At 42.2% G+C, this 6,000-nt stretch overlaps 1 protein-coding gene across 3 annotated transcripts in view; it reads left to right on the forward strand.

Annotated features, from left to right (window-relative positions):
* The window catches only part of LOC106581175 (membrane-associated phosphatidylinositol transfer protein 3), a 129,560-nt gene extending 123,881 nt beyond the window's left edge, over window positions 1-5,679 (forward strand). For all 3 annotated transcript variants that reach the window (XR_001323032.2, XR_001323030.2, XR_001323028.2), the window contains one exon: window positions 2,935-5,679. The gene's annotated coding sequence lies outside the window, so the exon portion shown is untranslated. The remainder of the gene's footprint in view (window positions 1-2,934) is intronic.
* Window positions 5,680-6,000: the final 321 nt, after the last annotated feature.

The following is a 6,000-nucleotide window of genomic DNA, read 5'->3' on the forward strand; positions in this document are numbered from 1 at the left end:
CACGCAGCCTTGTTACCGGTCAGGAAGGAGACGCGTTCTGTCTCCTAGAAATGAACGTACTTTGGTGCAAAAAGTGCAAATCAATCCCAGATTAACAGTAAAGAACCTTGTGAAGATGCTGGAGGAAACAGGTACAAAAGTATCTATATCCAAAGTTAAACGAGTCCTATATCGACATAACCTGAAAACCCACTCAACAAGGAAGAAGCCACTGCCCCAAAACTACAATAAAAAAAGCCAGACTACGGTTTGCAACTGCACATGGGGACAAAGATCGTACTTTTTGAAGAAATGTCCTATGGTCTAATGAAACAAAAATAGAACTGTTTGGCCATCGTTATGTTTGGAAGAAAAAGGGGGAGGCTTGGAAGCCGAAGAACACCATCCGAACCGTGAAGCACGGGGGTGGCAGCATCATTTTGTGGGGGTGCTTTGCTGCAGGAGGGACTGGTCCACTTCACAAAATAGATGGGCTCATGAGGAGGGAAAATTATGTGGATATATTGAAGCAACATCTCAAGACATCAGTCAGGAAGTTAAAGCTTGGTCGCAAATGGGTCTGCCAAATGCACAATGACCCTAAGCATACTTCCAAAGTTGTGGCAAAATGGCTTAAGGACAACAAAGTCAAGGTATTGGAGTGGCCATCACAAAGCCCTGACCTCAATCCTATAGAAAATATGTGGGCAGAACTGAAAAGGCGTGTGCGAGCAAGGAGGCCTACAAACCTGACTCAGTTACACCTGCTCTGTCAGTAGGAATGGGCCAAAATTCACCCAACTTATTGTGGGAAGCTTGTGGAAGGCTACCCAAAACGTGTGACCCAAGTTAAACAATTTAAAGGCAAATGCTACCAAATAATAATTGCGTGTACTTAAACTTCTGACCCACTGGGAATGTGATGAAAGAAATAAAAGCTGAAATAAATCATTCCCTCTACTATTATTCTGACATTTCACATTCTTAAAATAAAGTGGTGATCCTAACTGACCTGAGACACGGAATTTTTAATAGGATTAAATGTTAGGAATTGTGAAAAACTGAGTTGAAATGTATTTGGCTAAGGTGTATGTAAACTTCCGACTTCAACTGTATACATTTGCACAATTTTCTAAAAACCTGTTATTGCTTTGTCATTATGGAGTATTGTGTGTAGATTGATCAGGGGGAAAAACAATTTAATCAATTTTAGTATAAGGCTGCAATGTAACAAAATGTGGATAGAGTCAAGGGGTCTGAATACCTTCCGAATGCACTGTATATATATATATATATAATATATATATGTATATATATATATACATTGCTCAAAAAAATAAAGGGAACACTTAAACAACACAATGTAACTCCAAGTCAATCACACTTCTGTGAAATCAAACTGTCCACTTAGGAAGCAACACTGATTGACAATAAATTTCACATGCTGTTGTGCAAATGGAATAGACAACAGGTGGAAATTATAGGCAATTAGCAAGACACCCCCAATAAAGGAGTGGTTCTGCAGGTGGGGACCACAGACCACTTCTCAGTTCCTATGCTTCCTGGCTGATGTTTTGGTCACTTTTGAATGCTGGCGGTGCTTCCACTCTAGTGGTAGCATGAGACGGAGTCTACAACCCACACAAGTGGCTCAGGTAGTGCAGCTCATCCAGGATGGCACATCAATGCGAGCTGTGGCAAGAAGGTTTGCTGTGTCTGTCAGCGTAGTGTCCAGAGCATGGAGGCGCTACCAGGAGACAGGCCAGTACACGTGGAGGAGGTCGTAGGAGGGCAACAACCCAGCAGCAGGACCGCTACCCCCGCCTTTGTGCAAGGAGGAGCAGGAGGAGCACTGCCAGAGCCCTGCAAAATGACCTCCAGCAGGCCACAAATGTGCATGTGTCTGCTCAAACGGTCAGAAACAGACTCCATGAGGGTGGGATGAGGGCCCGACGTCCACAGATGGGGGTTGTGCTTACAGCCCAACACCGTGCAGGACGTTTTGCATTTGCCAGAGAACACCAGGATTGGCAAATTCGCCACTGGCGCCCTGTGCTCTTCACAGATGAAAGCAGGTTCACACTGAGCACGTGACAGACGTGACAGAGTCTGGAGACACCGTGGAGAACGTTCTGCTGCCTGCAACATCCTCCAGCATGACCGGTTTGGCGGTGGGTCAGTCATGGTGTGGGGTGGCATTTCTTTGGGGGGCCGCACAGCCCTCCATGTGCTCGCCAGAGGTAGCCTGACTGCCATTAGGTACCGAGATGAGATCCTCAGACCCCTTGTGAGACCATATGCTGGTGCGGTTGGCCCTGGGTTCCTCCTAATGCAAGACAATGCTAGACCTCATGTGGCTGGAGTGTGTCAGCAGTTCCTGCAAGAGGAAGGCATTGATGCTATGGACTGGCCAGCCCGTTCCCCAGACCTGAATCCAATTGAGCACATCTGGGACATCATGTCTCGCTCCATCCACCAATGCCACGTTGCACCACAGACTGTCCAGGAGTTGGTGGATGCTTTAGTCCAGGTCTGGGAGGAGATCCCTCAGGAGACCATCCGCCACCTCATCAGGAGCATGCCCAGGCGTTGTAGGGAGGTCATACAGGCACGTGGAGGCCACACACACTACTGAGTTTCATTTTGACTTGTTTTAAGGACATTACATCAAAGTTGGATCAGCCTGTAGTGTGGTTTTCCACTTTAATTTTGAGTGTGACTCCAAATCCAGACCTCCATGGGTTGATAAATTGGATTTCCATTGATTATTTTTGTGTGATTTTGTTGTCAGCACATTCAACTATGTAAAGAAAAAAGTATTTAATAAGATTATTTCTTTCATTCAGATCTAGGATGTGTTGTTTAAGTGTTCCCTTTATTTTTTTGAGCAGTATATATATATATATATTGGAATTTGAACCACTATACTAACTGAATCTCTCTTTCTTTTTGCAGTGCCGTCACTTATATTGGATCTTCTGCTGGTATCAGTTGTGTTAACCTCCTGCTTGGCCCTCTACACTTCTTCAACAGCTGCCCTTCTCCACTCCCAGGACTCAGTAGATGGTATTCCTCAAGATTTCTCTTAATGCTTGAAACAGCCATGGATTCATCCTAATGCTGTCTGTCTCTCAAGCTCAAATTATGTCCAATGTGGAAAACGTTTTTTCAGTGGCAATGCTAATGAATCAATGTGTTATCTTTTGTCAAGCCGAGAGAGAGGGACACTTTGGTCATTTGTAAAATGGTGCAAAAACATTTCCTGCAGAACATTAGATCAACACACAGATGCAACCAGAGTCATATGCCAGAAGACTCCCTCTCATCCCCCACTGGGAATAGTAACAGAGAAGATCCTGTTGAAACCTATGGAGGAATGTTCTAGCCCAAGCAATACACCACCAGGAGATGTTCCAGACAGTATGTTCATTGACCTGCTGTGTTGACAGGTGGCAGAGCTACACCGACTGACTCTTGCAATTATTCTCTATGTAAATAGGACAGACATCTTGTCCCTCTCTATGGTCTGTGTCCCCAGGAGCGCTGTGGGGCCTCTGGCTACTTCACGCTGGGGACATTAACCTCATGTTCCTCAGCCCGGCTGACCTAAACTAACCCCACTCCAGCCTCAGCCCTATAGCCATCCATCTCTCCCTCTCTCATTCAGTAAGTCATTGAGGCAGAACATGGCTTCAGACAGCAGCCTGGTAGGGGGTCCATGGCCACTGGTTGCTCTGACTTGCACTATACAAGTACTACAGTATACCGTGGTGCTTGGTGGGCTGTAGTTCTGTGGAATGCTGTTACTCCTGCTGGCTCAGATATGATAGCGGGATTTGCTTGCTGTTGTGATCTTATATCTGTCTGCAGATGTTGAACTACATGTTTTACTCCTTCTCTGTTGAGTTTCTGGGCTTGTGTGATATGCTTTGTACAGCTGTTTGAGGGAAGGCTTGTACTGAATTGACTGAAATTGTTTACAGGTTTGTGATGAGATAGACACAGACATCAGAGTAGTCATGACGACCTCTCATGAGGAATGATGAAATCAGTTATTTGATTTTGTTATGGTCAAAAGTCTAAGACATGGAACTGACAGTGGGAAGAGAATAAGTCCTATTAACGTTATATCTTGCAATAGATCCTAACCTTCTTGTCAGGTGAAATAACATCATTCAGAATGCTATAGTTAGCATCCATTTTAGGAAAGCTACATCTTGAAGTGTGAGGGTCATTGGGACTAATGAAGGGGCATGTCTAATGATATGAGATACCATGTCACCTTATCATACATTGTACTATGGTGGGTCACCTCTCTGTGCAACACACCTATTTTTCTATGATGAAAAACTGTGTGCAGAAATATTTTAAAAGTGTGTTTTTTAAACTGTTCTTTAATGTGACTGATAGTTACTTTTGCCTTAATATGTATTTTGTTGTTGTGTAGAATTATGAAAATGATATTACTAACCTAATTGCTTGACCAAAGTATGAGTTTGACATTCATGAGAAAGTACATTGTATCTACTTGATATTTTGTCTTGTATACATTTAAGTATATGCTGGAATGGAGTCATGTGTGTTTGTGTGTGTGTGTGTGTGTGTGTGTGTGTGTGTGTGTGTGTGTGTGTGTGTGTGTGTGTGTGTGTGTGTGTGTGTGTGTGTGTGTGTGTGTGTGTGTGTGTGTGTGTGTGTGTGTGTGCGTGCGCGTGCTTATGTGTACGTTTCTGTGTATTTAAGTATTACGTTTCTGTATAATCAAGTATTTATGGTGTAAATACCTGGAGCTACAATATGCTCCTGAACATGAAAGTAAAGACCATGTATTCTGGAAGGAGAAGTCGAAGGTTGTTCAGTGTTGCCTGTTAAAAGCAGGAGTATGGTTCAGATTTAAGATGAGTGTCTCACCAAGGATTACACTAGTAAGGTTTGTATAACTGTCAAGAAAGAGCAAGAGCTTTAGTGTTGCCTCAGGGTTTAGTTTCAAACCCATTGACTGGAGAAGAATCTCTGTTGGTTGAAATCAGAAGCTTAGAGAGAGTGAGTGAAAGAGTTAGTTGTTTGCTTTCCTCTTTTGTTTAACCTCATAGAGTAACACAGCTTTGAGACAGTATCTAAGCTTACTAAACTAATGACAGAACAGTAGCTATATTTAAAACATGAATGTAAAAAGTCCCAGTAACTCCATCCCTATAATGTCAATAACATACCAGCAACATTGTCTGGGTGAATACTGTTGAAAGAATGATATACAGTTTGACTTGTGATTTGTATCTTGATCATTCCCATCAGTATAATGTGTTGTACACTGTATGATAATCGCTGTATTTTCGACGACACTACCATAGACTACCATGTACACTAAGACATTTACAGTGATTCTGATTTCAGCTGGCCTGTTTCCTATAAAAATGTGGTGTGAAAGGAAAAAATTTATTGCCATTAAATATTTAACATAATTTAGGTAAATTAAGTGATATTTGTTTATTTATTGTCATGCTATTCTATCTTGAGGTAAACTATATGGTCAGAGTTGCACTGCTGCAGAAATCCAATAGAACATTTTGTTCAGATTTAATGTAGTTGAAACATTTGTTTATATGATATGGTTTCCTGTAATTGTGTTCTTGGACTTCAACCATCTCTCACTATCCTGTCAGTAATAAAAAGAAAAAGAGCACAGACAGAGGCTCAATTTGATCCAATGCTCCTGTTTCTATAGTAATTGCCTTCACAGCTGTCGCTATAGACTCTCCTGTATTATAACGGAGAGTCGAGAAGCAGGTGAAAAGTTTAATAAAACAACTAACATGGAACGTGACAACATAATAGAAGCGTCCACGCATAAACACAGGAACAATACATGTATAAAGAGCACAGACAGAGGCTAAACTTGGTTTAAAACTCCAATGCTCCTGTGTCTGTAAGTGGAGGCTCCTCAGAGCAGGAAGGGGTGGATCATCCTCAGTGAATTTCATAAAAATAGAAAGTTATACATTTTAGATAACACTATACAAAATA

This window comes from Salmo salar, chromosome ssa20, assembly GCF_905237065.1.
Source record: "Salmo salar chromosome ssa20, Ssal_v3.1, whole genome shotgun sequence".
NCBI classification, from domain to species: Eukaryota; Metazoa; Chordata; class Actinopteri; order Salmoniformes; family Salmonidae; genus Salmo; species Salmo salar.